The following is a 14,194-nucleotide window of genomic DNA, read 5'->3' as shown; positions in this document are numbered from 1 at the left end:
TGTTATATGTGTACTTTAAAAGGTTCGTGAATGCACACTCAAATAGACCTTGGCCTGTGCCGGTTAGTTTGCAGTGTACGAGCCTGTGTGTTAACACGGGTGGATCAGCCAAGGCTGTGGACCTAATAAAAAGGGCCAAACAGCTTTTTACACCTGTATGTTAATTTTGACACTTTAGTGTTTCCCTTGGCTTTGACGTGAGTGTTAAGACAAACTAGAGCTTAATTGCTCGCCAAGCAGTCACTCCCCACATAAGTTACACTGCGCTGTAAAAACACAAAGTAAGCGCGCATTAAACTGCCACGAGGACGGCTTTTGACTCACCGAAGCTCATGAAGATCACGACTGAGGTTATTTATTAATCAGACCTGCCCGTGTCGTGTTTTCTGTGCTTTGTTTTCCATTTAACTCTTCATTCCCCGTGTTTCTGCCTACTTTTACTTGCCTCAGCTCACAATCTTGCCTTTTGCCTAGACCTTTACTTTCACATGTACACGTGCAAGAGGTGCACTCAATGTATAATTTAGGTCCTTTGTAAGACTAGAAAACACATGCCGGAGGACATGCTAAACATAATGGTCATGTTTTGTAGTGAAGAGTCAGTCTTAATCTGTCTGTGGAGACGCATGCTGATGTCACAATGATGTACAATAATTATGTCCTACAGTGTCTGACCACTACAAACTCACAATGACTAGAAAAAATGCGCACGCAAAGTGTCGTATGGAGGTCATTGCCACGAAAATCAGTGCTTCCTGTCACCAGTTTTTGTAAGAGGAACAAACTTGATAGCTGCAGCATTTTGCAGAATGTTTAAACTCATCAATGTAAATGGCTACTGCTCCTGAGAAACCAGCATCCCAAATCCCGGCCTTACTTTGTTTCTGAGAGTTCGAATCGCACGCGCAACTGATTCACAAACATATCCCACATGCTTAGTTTACGTGTGTGTGTGTGTGTGTGTTTGGGATTCAGAGCTTGGAGCCTTGAATCATTCTTCCAAGAAGTGTGTGTAGCTGTTCTGACACCACATAATGTTGCTATTGTGTCGCCCAGTGGCACGAATCTCAGTGTCAGCCCCAGTGTCTCCAAGTAGGGCCCTCGCAATCGCCCAAATGGGACGATGAATGGTCCTTTGTTTGTGGGCCTCGTGTCTGAAGTGCAGACACACACAAAGGCACACACAGCGCTGTTACATCCATCTACAGGGTTTAGCGTAGGGTAGAGGCTAGACACACACACACACACACACAGCTGCTCAGATATGAAACAGAGTGATAATGAATGACTTTAAATAGGTAAGAGCTGCTGCAACCCACACATTGTAATTATCATATATATTGTATTGGCTTATCGCTCGTGGCTCAGTGTCAAAAAATGTACACATTTAATGAAAGTGTGACTGCTGGATAAAGAGTACTGGGCTATATAGACTCGGCATCGTATCTCATCTCATTAAGCGTGCCTGTTATTGTCATAAAGAAGCAATAATATACATTCTTACCTCTGGGAGTCATAAAGTCGCTGTAAAGGAAATTCATTTTCATGTCGCTACAAATTTCATTTTAACGCTGCATTAGAGTAAAACCGTTTGCCAGGTTAACAATCTGAAAAGGTTATTTCGTTTGCTCTCAGTTCCTTTTCTTGGGTAATGAAAATATAATTATGTTTTAGGGAGGGGAAAAAAAGAAGTCTTTCTTCACTGCCAAGTGACCCTGTGCTGAAAACAACATGAATAAAAATCAGGTTGAATTACACCAAACTGTCTGCTCTGCCTTAGTGCAGGAGGAAAGGGAAAAAGAGAAACCATTTTATTCGTCTCTGTCAAACTGATCAGATCAGACTGAAATGGAAGATCAACATTCCTACTGTGACCCTCCTGGACTGAAAGGGGTGTGGGAAACACATGACTAGCACCACATTCTGGACCTGCGTCTGCAGAGAATATGTGGCAGGTCCATCAGACAGTGTTAAGGTTGTGATATTGTTATTATTTTTAATGTTTTGTTATGTCAAACAACTGGATGAGTGCAAAATAAATGAGGAAAAATCGCAATCACAAGCCTTTATGAGTTAAGCTACATGGAAATGCAACATAAGCTTTAAAACACAGGAGGGTGACAGATCAAACATGTACTCAGTTTCCCAGACATGGATTAAGTCTTGTTGTAGACCATAACCTTTATTCAATGGAGTTCTGTATTGAATTTTTTCTTTTAGTCTGGGACTAGGCTTAGCCATGTCTGGAAAACTGTCCAAGTTTCTGAGAGCCCAGTTATCCCGCAGACCCTCTAATAGACTCAGAGGTCCTGTATAGCTGATTTTTACCTGTGTGGCATAAGCTTCTATTAGCTCATAGTACCATATCGCCCCAATAGCACTTTGCCCTTGTACTGCAGGCTTAGTCGGGGTTCCCAGGGTATTTAAAAGTAGAATGGGAAGCAGAGCCTTCAGCTTTCAGGCCACACTTCTGTGGAAGCAGCTCCCAGTTTGGATTCAGGAGACAGACACCCTCTCTACTTTTAAGATCAGGCTAAAAAGTTTCCTTTGTGATAAAGCTTATATTTAAGGCTGGATCAGGTGACCCTTAGTTATGCTGCAATAGGCCTAGGCTGCTGGGGGCTTCCCACGATGCACTGAGTGTTTCTTCTTCACTCTGTGTGCAGTTAATCATTAGTTATTATTAACCTCTGGCTCTCTTCCACAGTGTCTCTTTTGTCCTGACAGACCTTGTTGATGGTTAATAGTGATTATTTTGTTAACATGCACCAAACTACAGCTCCACTTGCACTTCTACCAAATAGCTGCGTCTATACTTTCCTCATTGCCAGCTGATTTGTGGTATGAGATCAACAGACACTTGTTAAAAGAAAAAAGGGAAATTCCAGTGTATTTGAACTTGGCGCATTTCCCACTGGGACAAGGCAACTTTGCACTCATCACCTCAGTCAAAGAGACTTTGGGAGACGATGATTTGCACAGAAGCACAGTTTATTGGCTTAGCTGCTTTTGAGCATTCTGTTATGACGACTTTTCTTCTATTTGTCATTACGTATGCATGTCAGTCATGCTTGTTAAAAGTTTTTATAACCTTCATAACCATGTGGGCCATTTTATAATTTATGTGTAAATCATGTTATTTCTGTGTAACACAACAAAAACCACAAAGATACAAAGAGAGGGGATGAGGACAAAAATGAGGGGGTAAAGAAAAAGAAAACATCTTTTAGTGTTGTGTCTCCAGTAAGATCAAAGACTTCAGAGCCATTAACCTGCTGGAATGGAAACAGACAAAAGAAGAAATGAATAATTCACCCACTGGCCAATTGTCTTGTGTTTATTAATTCACTTTTAACTGTTTGTTTTGCATACTTCAAAGGGAAACTAGGACAAGTAAACTAAAAATGCTGTGATGTGCTGATATGTTTGCAGCAGTGCTGTTAATTAGATGAATTAGCCGAGCTCTGTGATCGTGATCCCCGTTCTCCTGCTGGCCCTCAGCCACAGCTCAGCTCGCTGCGTTGTTGGAAATTACTGTCATGTTTTGCACAGTCTCAGTTTGACGGTATGAATCTGTCAAATTTTAGAAGGAGAAACAGGCTGGTTAACTGACAGTACAATGCTAACATGTTACAGTGCCCACAGTAATAATCGTACCTCAACTCTGTGATGAATTAAAGAGAATACAAAAATCTCTCTGAAGATGCATAAAGCACAAATGATTTTTTTATTGGCTCCATTTTGGTGTCAGTGTGTGCGCACGTTGTCATTATTACTCATTTAAAAATGTGTCAATTAAAAGAATTAGCTTTGTAATTAGCTCCCGCTCCACACTGTCTGCAATGTTCCCCTCGAGAGTTTGTTCTCTCATCCGATTTTTACCATGCAGTGCTGGCTTTGCTGTGTCAGTCTGCGGGAGAATATATTCAGAGTGCTGAGTTTGATGAAACCTATTTCTGACCAGTTTGATCAGACTGGCTTATCAGTAGTCTGTCCCACCCCTACTGTGGAATGGTCAGGCAGCTCTGAGTGCGAACCTTGGAGGCGTCTCTCACTTTCTGACAGTTTGGTCAGAAACATGCACGATGAGCAGCCACCGGAGGTCATTTTTTAGGGCTCTGACAGTGCTCCTCAGTTTCCTCTTTGCACAAAAGAGCAGATACCGGCCGTGTCGCTGGGTTGATGCCCGTCTACAGCCCTGTCCAGGTGTCCTTGTGTAACAGCCCATTTCTGATACACTCTTGAGATTGTGCTGGGAGACACAGAAAACCTTCTTGTGACTGCATGTATGGCTGTGGCATCGTGAAGGAGTCGGACTAGCTGTGCAACCTTAGCGGGCCGCAGGTCCATCCATCAATTTTTTGCCAGATATCTTGATATGAGGCAGTAATTTAAGCGTGTTCGTTCTCAGCTCCCTCTTTGTTACATTCGTCAGTCTCCTGCTTCACGCTCCCCTCACTCATGACAAGTTCCTGAGCCCCAGAGATATTTCAACTCCTCTACTTGGGGCATCAACTCATCTGGAGTTTGCATTTCAGCCGTTTTCAGCCTCAGACATTAGCAAAAAGTAAATGTAGAGAAAAATCAGTAAGAGGAAGGGTTGCCTTTGATATCCCTGAAGTTTAACTGATTTTGTGTTACACTGTGATTAAGTGTTCCCTTATTTTTTTGACTGGTGCAGTTAAAGGACTGAAACAAGAAAAATATTACATCTTCCTATTTGAAAGCAAGCATCCTAGCTATTCCCTCTTCTTTTGTTTTTCTTAGATCTGGTCAAATTAATTGAGGCTGACTATGAAAACCAATATCCACTGAACACGCAGAACTAATTTGTTATTTTTGTTGCTGTTTTTTGTGCTGGACACATTGCAAAGACTCACTCTGGTATCTCAGGGGGCATAGCGTGTCTTCCTAGATATGTAGGCTGTGTGTGGGTTGTACTGTACTGCGTGTGCTCAACAAAATCAAGACATAACGGTTAACAGAGAAAGGGGATGTGGTTGAACGAGTACTGTTGAGATACTGTGATTCAACTTTCACTAAATTGATCACTCATCCAAAAAAAGACAGAGAAAAAAAAAGCCTGTGTAACACCCTGAAACACAGCATCATTTAGAAACAGAGTCTACAGCGACTGCCGGATCTCGTGGGTGTACGACACTCAGCAGCCGAATTCACTCTGACTCACACATCACAAATATTCACACACCGCCAATACTAAAGGAGTTTGGATGCTAACAGTTATATTTAGTGGGGGGGGGGCAATGCATAACCCTGTGAATCATCCTTGCCCATTATTGGGCACGTCAGGTTTTCTAACTTGTTTAGCTCCCGACATGTTAGTGACTATCCTCACAGTTACCGTTTTTGTGTAGCTAGAGAGAGACAACAGGAAAGCTGGGAGAAAGATATCCAATAAATGGCCTTGGAGCAAATTTGAACCCAAGCTTCAGCATTAGATTGACAGCCTACAGGTTGTCTGAGCTGAGCTGGTGTGCAAACCAGAGCATGCCTGAATGTGCACCCAACTGTAGTTGAAAACCAAGCTAACCTGTTGGCAGTAGTTGTTGTCTTTGTGATGACACCAATGGGAGTGGTAGAAAGAGAAACGAACACAAATGAAAGACATCTGCAGATGTGAAACTCATTGATGTGGACATGCTGTGGAAAACAACTTCTGAGTGTACTTGAGATACTGGGGTGGCTGTAGCTCAGGTGGCAGAGCAGGTCAGCCACTAATCAGAAGGTCGGTGGTTCGATCCCAGGCTGCCTCCTGGCTGCATGCCAAATATTCTTGGGCAAGATACTAACCCCATGTTTGCCTACTGGTGGTGGTCAGAGGGCCCGGTGGCGCCTGTGTCCGGCAGCCTCGCCTCTGTCAGTGCGCCCCAGGGCAGCTGTGGCTACAATGTAGCTTGCTATCGCCAGTGTGTGAATGGGTGAATGACTGAATGTAGTGTAAAGCGCTTTGGGGTCCTATGGACTAGAAAAGCGCTATACAAATACAGGCCATTTACTGAAGTTCCATTTGGCAACTTGGCAAAAGAACTCAATTTTCTTTTCAATTTCAGTTTTATTTATACAGTGCCTATTCACAGCACCAGAAATCTCAAGGCTTTATGTTGCCAGGTAAAAACCCAGAACCCCAGTGGTCAGACCTTTCTTTATGAACAGCACTTAGCAATAGCAGGAAAGGATAGTTCCCTTTTAACAGGAAGAGACTGGAGGTCTACCGGAGGGAAAAGGAGATAAAGGCGGTTATTTTTAGTAACGTTTTATGAACAGTTTGCAGGGGTCTGTGAGTTCATTGGAGTGGCCTTTGTGACATACCTGGCTCACAGAGGGGGACTGACTAACAATCTCAATTAGGCAATAGTAGCTCAACCTTTTTTTTCTGTATTTGGAAAGGGCTTTCACACTTGGCCAAACCCTGATAAACCCTCACAGTCTCATGCGGTTGAGATCATGTCATCTATGTGAATAACTATGAAAAATTTTGACTTTGAATATTAAAATTTTGTGTCTTAATACATGTAAATGTTATACATTGACCAGTTAGAACCCCCCCCAAATATATATATATGTATATATATATATAATATATAATATATATATATATATATATATATATATATATATATATATATATATATATATATATATATATATATATATATATATATATACATATATATATATATATATTTTTTTTTTATTAAACTAAATTATTGTTTACCTCCCCTAGCCCCCCAGCTGGTCACAGCAGATGCCTGCCCCTCCCTGAGCCTGGTTCTGCTGGAGGTTTCTTCCTGTTAAAAGGGAGTTTTTCCTTCCTACTTTTGCCAAGTGCTTGCTTATAGGGGTTTGTTTGAGTTTTCTGTGTATTATTGTCGAGGTTTACCTTTCAGTATAAAGCACCTCGAGGCAACTATTTGATTTGGCAGTATTTAACTATTAAACTATCACTGGCAGATGATGTAATTATTAGACTACTAATGGACAAGCCAACAGAAAATTATTCAAGGACTACGATAATAGAACAATCACATTCTCAGATAATCTCTGAAAATTTAATATAACTCAGTAAGTCTTACTACTCAGTCACTGAGTTTCCCAGTGATTGCACTGAATCCTTTTGAGGTTGGTGACCAATTGCAAGTAGTTGCAGCAACCAACTTTACCGGTTGTTTTGATTGCAAGATGACTGCACAGTTCGGAGGCAACCTGACTCCAAACAATCGTGGTCTGACTAGGACCGACTGCAGTCAAACTGAAACAGATTGGTGAGGGGTTTGCACATAATTACATCTATTTCTAAACAGAGAGATTGTCAGTCAGTCTGCACTGATGAGTGCAACCTGTCAGCTATGCATCTCTTCTCAAAAGAGGACTCAACACCACTGGTTGCTAGACTAAGCTGCAACTGATATAAAATAGATGGGAATGTTTGCGATTATCGCCATTTTATCACATTGTATTGTTGTAGTCTCACAAAGAGACTGAATCAATATAGAAGGAAAGCAACTGACTATTTTTCCCATGTGCGTCTGTATCATAAATGAGTGAATTCATGCACAAGATCTGCGGGCATGCATTTGCCGTGCAGAAACTCAAAATGCTGCCAGTACTGTGGGATATTATTGTGTTATAGAGGATGAAATCTGGGGTAGTGCATGCACTTTCTGCAAAGCAAACATGTAGGGTTGTGCACTGGGGTATTTGTGTGGAAGAGGTATACTCGGGCTATGTTTGTTTTTTAGGAATATGTTAGCAGTTAGTTCATTTTTTCATGTTAATGGGTTTCTGGTGGGGAGTTTTTCCTTATATCACTCATGGGTCTAACAACAGTGGGTGTTACACGTATTGTGCAGTCTCTAAAGGCAAACTTGTGAGTTGTGAAATTGTGTTATATCAATAAAACACACTTGGCTTGACTTGAAATGTGTGGGAGTGTGTATGTGTGTGTTGAGGGTGGGGGGGTGCCAGAGCAGGCTGAGGTAGAGCCTGCATGTCCACGGACAGAGCAGTACCTTGTACAAGAGTTCATGTGATCCCCTGGCTGTGCGCAGAGCTCTTTTATGTGTGTGTTTACACACACAGTATACTAGGAACACGCCTCGCCCTGCATGCCACCTCACAAATCAAAGGACCGCTGGCACGCAGGGAAGCAGGTCTGTAAAAAGTAGGAAAAGGCAGACAGCTGCACCGGTTTTCTTGAAGACACACTCAAGTTGAAACTTCTTGCTGTTGTGCTTCAGTGCCTTCTTTGATAAGCTGTCCACAGACCTTTTTTAAAAAAAATCATTTTTATGCTTTTCATGGAGGTCTGAATCCAACACCGCTTTTTCTTCCCCCCCCCCGTATCGTTCAGTTTTGCTCTTGCTGTACGACTTTGCCACTATCTGTCGCATAAGTTCGGGTTGCCTAGCAACAGGGTCGTGCTTGTCGCAGCAGGTTCCCACATTGACAGTCGCTAGGCGGGAGCCTGGCAACAAAGACATCAGGTGTTACTTCCCACTGCTTGTCTGTGGACACTTCCATCGACGTCCAATGGCTGTAGTGTGTGTTTGTGTGTGTGTGCGTGTGTGCACAAGGTTTGTGTGTTCAGTTCTGCTCTGGTGAGCAGGAGAGGTTCTGCCGACACTATCCGTGTCCCTTCACCATCTCTAATTATAGTGTGCACGTGTGTGTGTGTGTGTGTGTGTTTGTGTTTGTGTTGATTTCTGCTCGAGTGGTCGGTTACTGAGTGCAGCTCACAGCAGAATCTTTGCTCACGCCGGCTTGTGACACTTCTGGGTGGCTGGTCTGGTCAGGTTAGGAAATGTCACACACGGACATGCGAACACACACGCACACACTCGTGTGCACACACATGCCACTTCTTATAAATTGAAGCATTTAGCTGAGATGACCATTGTAAGCGAGATAAAGAGAGAGAAGGATAGAATGATCTGATCATTCCCCACCATTTATTTTCTCAGCTCTGCTGCAAATCTTTATCTAGCCTGTGAGTTTATTCCATAAAATAAATAAATAAAAAATCCGCTCTACCTCGTGTTTCTTCACCACTCCTCTCCCAGTATGAAAGTCCATCTGTTGACACCGGTCGCATCAGCTCTCTCTGGCAGCAAGTGAGAGAAGCCTGCTGCAGCTCCGTTTTCAGCCAGGCCACTGTGAGGGCACAGATGCTCCTGAACAACAAAGACGTCACGCTTCCCCTAAAAGCAAGCTGCTCTAAGCTTGTGTGAATGAAATGCTTTACAGCGTGCGATTCACATGTCTGCAACAAAAACAGTGTTAATCTGTGTATATTGTTATACTTTTCACTGAGCTCAAATTGCCATACCACACTTACTCAGGCTGCTGATGTGTGTTCATCGTATTGCAGAGCACATCCCTAAAATTGCTAAGTCCCTCTTTGTGTTTTTCTTATTTTTCATACTTTCTGTAGAATGATTGTGATGGTGGGTTTTCCATGATGCAGAGTCTTGTGTTTATTAGTCATTTTGCGGTCTGGCTGTTGGGACATAAGCCTGTTGGGTGTTTGGTTAACCACTCTGGTCCGATCTGTGATAGCTCAACAATTACTGGACGGACTGCGATGACTTGTTTGCTACTAATGGGAATTCCTGATCCTGACGGGGTGAAGTGCAACTATCTGGGTTATTCCCTGACTTTTCCTCCACCAAGAGGTTGTCGAATCTGTTGGAAGCACTGCCAGGAAATTAGTTTTAGGATGAATTGTAATAACAGCGCCAGTCTATCGCAATCCCAGTTGCTCCCACACTTTAAATGACAGTTAATCGCATCCTCAAATGAATGCCGATGGGGAAATTTTAGCCTGATAGTCCAACATGAAAAAGACATGTTGGATGGAAAAAAGAAAAAACATGAAGGCATTCTGGTAATGGCAAAAACTACAGTTCATTTAAACTGCCCAACATCACAGCGTTAAAACATATTTACTGCCTGGCCTCCCGCTTTATGACAGCTCCGGGGAGTGTGATTTTATTTATTTATTTGTGTTTAAATGAGTCATTCACTTGTACTGTAGTTTTGTTGATTGAAATCATATATTTTATTAGTCCGTTACTTAATTAGCTAATATTTGTTGTACATGTGCAGTTTATGGATGCAGCGTGCCAACTTCTGACTCCCACTCCCTGTAGGAAGTGGGTAGAAGAGAGTCTGGAGAGGTGGAGGTATGCACTGGAGAGAAGAGGAATGAAAGGTAGTAGAAGCAAGACAGAATACATGTATGTGAATGAGAGGGAGACAGGTGTAACAGTGAAGATGCAAGGAGCAGAGGTAGAGAAGGTGGATGAGTTTAAACACCTTGGGTCAACCATCCAAAGCTACAGACTGTGCACAAGAGAGGTGAAGAAGAGAGTGCAGCCAGGTCGGATTGGGTGGAGATGAGGGTTGGGGGTGATTTGTGACAGGATGACAGCAGCAAGAGTGAAAGGGAAGGTTCACAAGATGGTAGTGAGACCTGCTTTGATGCATGGTCTGAAGATGGTTTGGAGATGTTCAGAGGAAGGATAGTGGGTGTTCATGATGGAGCTGTGAGGAGCCCGAAAGATTATCCTTTTTGTGCCAATGATACACAAACATCTCAATTACTTGGAATAAAAACAATTTCAACTCTTCATCATACTGTCTTTAAACGTAGCTCAAGAGTTGGCAGTTTGTCTTGTAATCGGAAGGTTGCCGGTTCGAGCCCCGGCTCTGGCAGTCTCGGCCGTTGTGTCCTTGGGCAAGACACTTCACCCGTTGCCTACTGGTGGTGGTCAGAGGGCCCGGTGGTGCCAGTGTCCGGCAGCCTCGCCTCTGTTAGTGCGCCCCTGGGCAGCTGTGGTTACTATGTAGCTTGCCATCACCTGTGTGTGAATGGGTGGATGTAGTGTAAAGCGCTTTGGGGTCCTTAGGGACTAAGTAAAGTGCTATACAAATACAGGCCATTTACCATTTAGTTGATGTGACAAAATGGATAAATATTAGTCACTGCCAGTGATAAATGCTGTTTGCCAAAAAAAAAAGTAAATATGAAGGCAGTCAGGAAGGTCAGTGCTGGCTGGCTGATATATTATTAGTGTTGTAAGCATATTGGCATGAGGATTTTAGTGTTTAGCTCAAAGCAGCTTTGTGGATTTGAGCAGACTTCCAGTTCTTTTCTCAGAATAGATCCAATATCTCAGCCTGGCGCAAATGAGTCAGTGAGTTGTGGATGTACTTCATTTAGAGCCAAAGAAACCTATATTTTGTTTATTTTGCTGAGTCGGCAGGTTCTTCACCAGAAGAGCCACTGAAAGAGTTCATTCAGGAAGTGAGCAGGTCATGACATCATTTCCTCCACAGCCTGTACAGGAAACAGTATTATGGCTTTTCAGTTTCCGCTCTGCCTGAGATCACCTTTTACTTTTTCTCAAAAAACACCATTTTACTATTAAACGTGTGTGTGTGGCACACATGGCAGCTTCTTATTGCAGGCCTGTAGACATAGTAACGATGACCTGCTGAAGTTCAAACTGAGCCTCAGAATGAGAAAGAAAGATTGAAGTGGCATGGTTGATGGTGCAGGACAGGCTGGTCTGACTGGTATTTTCCCACTCAACGATCTCTAGCATTTACAGAGAATGCTGTGAAAAACACATCAGAGAAGAATGGCCAGAGTGTTTTGACTTGATAGGAAGGCAACAGTAACTCAAATAACCACCCATTGCAATTAATGTGTGCAGAAGAGCATCTGAATGCACAGTGAACCTGGAAGCAGATGGGCTACAGTAGCAGAACGCCACAGCGTGCGCTACTGCTGTCAGCTAACAACAGGAAACTGAGGCTAACATTCCCGTGGACTGTTACTGGACAACAGAAGATTGGCAAAAGGTTGCCTGGTCTGATGAATCGTGATTTTTGTTGCAACATTCGCATGGTGGGATCAGAATTTAACATAAACAACATGAAAGCATGGCTCCATACTGCCTCAGTAGGCCAGGCTGCTGGTGATCAGTACTTTCTTGAGCATCAACTTAAGACCACAACCAGTCTCCAGCATCCAAATGCAGTGAGTCCATTTGAGTCTGCTGTACTCAAATTGACACCACAGTCACCAGATCTCAGTGTAACAGAGAGAATTTTCTGTTTCAGATTGTGGTGAAACAGACAGTTTGCATCATGGAAGTGTAGCTGACAAATTTATAGCAACTGTTGTGATGCTTTCAAATCAATATGGACCAAAATCTCTGAAGAATGTTTCCAGCACCTTGTTGAATTTATGCCAAGAAGAATTAAAGCAGATCTGAAGGTAAAAGGTGTCCTAGAAAGTACTAGAAAGGTGTAGCTAATGAAGTGGCTGGTGAGTGTATAGTGAAGGACGAGTAGTATTTTTACAGAGCACACAGCAGAGATTTGTAGGTGGATGTGACTGTAGGATTTAATTTGGCAGCAGCCACAAAGTGATGATATGATTAATCATTAAACGTCTTGGTATCTACTTTAGCTCCAGAATATGTTGACACAGTTAAAAATGTCTGAATCCAATTATAGTTGAGATGGAGTCAGTTTTTTTGGGCGAGTGGAATAAACTGCTGCGCAGTAGCTGCTGCTGAGTTGGAAAAGGTTAAGAGAGCGAGCTAAAACCACTTGGTAGCCCACAGTTATTGATTTCTCCCACAGCAAAGCATACAGTAGAGGAAAAAAAAACATCTGGGGATGCTTCTGCGCGTTTCAAATCTACTTTGTTTTACACAATGTTTGGCCTCTGCAGCCCTCGGACTACACAGAAAACAATCTGGAGTGCTCTCCTCCGGCTTTGCCTGTGTGCCGATCAAACACAAAAACGCGCATGCTGTGCAGACGGGAGGGCACGCACACACAAAAAACCCCACCAAGGGTCTAAAAAAATACAGTGTGTGAGCCGTCAGACAACTTAAAAAAATAAATAAATAAATAAAAATACAAGACGCAGCCACAAAGAGCTGTCCTGGCACTTGTGTGTTGAAGTTTGTGGGAGTGCGTCTGCGCTCGTAAACCGTCATCTTAAAGTGAGTGTCCTCCCTCCTCGGCTTTGGTTCGTCATCGAGGCCAGCAGAGATGCAGCCAGCTTTTTGTCTGGCTCACACAATGGACGATGCTGGTGTGAGTCACCCTGCGCACACACACGCACACGGATCCATTCATTCTTCAGTGCCAGCACAAAGTCGGCAAAGCTCGAGTCATCATACGGTGCCCCGAGGCTTGATTATATTTATTCGTGTGCTCTATTTATGGGCTTTAACTAATGGTTGTTTAGACACTAAAAGGACCTGCCACTGATTTTCTCAAACAAGGTGATTAATGGTTCGGTTTGATCCAAAACGTATGATCCGTTGTTAACCAGTTTGATTTTGACAACCAAAAATACATCGGAATGAGACAATGGAAAACAGAATAGTGAATAACAAAAGCAGAATTATGTTAATTATATGCACATTTTTAGAAGTAGAAAAGTGTGGGTGTTTGGTTTTTTTTGCTCCATATAGCTTATCTAGCATCTAGGATGGTGTGGCGATTAGCACCGTCACCGCACAGGAAGGTCTTGGGTTTGACTCCAGCCTGGGGCCTTTCTGAGTGGGTCCTCTCCAGGTAATATGGCTTCCTCCCACAGATATGCATGTGGTTAGGCTAATTGGTGAAACTAAACTGACTCTAGGTGTGGATGTGGGTGTCAGCTGTGTGTGTCTGTGTTAGCTCTGTGATAGACTGGCAACCTGTCAAGGGTGTACCCCGCCTCTCGCCGTATGACAGCTGGGATAGGCTTCAGCCCCCAAAAAGCAGTAAGAATTTTGTCCCCAATTATGTTGTTTTAATCTTTGCAAACCAAAATTGTAATTACCCAGCTTTCTTTCCACCTCCAGCCCAGATTTAATAGTTATGGAATAGTTATGGAGCAATAGGAAAATGGGCAGAAGTCATCTCGAATTCTGGATTACAAACCTTTCTTTCACTCATCAGTCAGTGTTGGGCCCAGTGACAGACAAAGGAAGAGGCACAATCTTCATTCTTTAAAGTTACAGTGTTTCTGCCTGTTCTTACTGTACCAAGCTGAATTAAGTGTGACCGGTGAGGCCATCAGTGTCAGGTATTCATTAATCATCCCCTGTATGATATGAGCATTCACTCATTTTAGTATTTCATTTCTATCCCCTCTTGCATC

Source organism: Perissodus microlepis, chromosome 7 (assembly GCF_051167445.1).
Source record: "Perissodus microlepis isolate ML-2025 ecotype Zambia chromosome 7, ASM5116744v1, whole genome shotgun sequence".
In the NCBI taxonomy this organism is placed as follows: Eukaryota; Metazoa; Chordata; class Actinopteri; order Cichliformes; family Cichlidae; genus Perissodus; species Perissodus microlepis.
The sequence above is the reverse complement of the archived record's forward strand: the minus strand, read 5'-3'. Positions refer to the sequence as shown.